Below are 405 nucleotides of genomic sequence, written 5' to 3'. Positions count from 1 at the left end.
ATATTTATTTATTTATTTATATTTATTTATTTATTTATATTTATTTATTTATTTATTTATTTATTTATTTTTACATTTCTTAGTTTATCTACTATACGAGCACTAGCGTCAGCACTATAATACATCTTTCTCTGTCTCTTTCTCTCCTCTTTATTATTTATTTATATTTATATTTATATTTATTTATATTTATTTATTTATTTATATTTATTTATTTATTTATTTATGTATTCTTACATTTCTTAGTTTATCTACTATACGAGCACTAGCCTCAGCCTCCTTGGGGCCCTGCACCGTCAGCCGCACCATCTCCGCCCCAGCAGCAGCACAACTCAGAATCTATAAAAAATAAAAATAAATAAAAATAAATAAAAATAAATAAATAAAATAAAAATAAATAAATAA

The sequence above is a fragment of the Eimeria mitis genome, genomic scaffold (genome assembly GCF_000499745.2).
Source record: "Eimeria mitis Houghton genomic scaffold, Emh_scaff3247, whole genome shotgun sequence".
In the NCBI taxonomy this organism is placed as follows: Eukaryota; Apicomplexa; class Conoidasida; order Eucoccidiorida; family Eimeriidae; genus Eimeria; species Eimeria mitis.
This window is presented reverse-complemented; position numbering follows the sequence as displayed.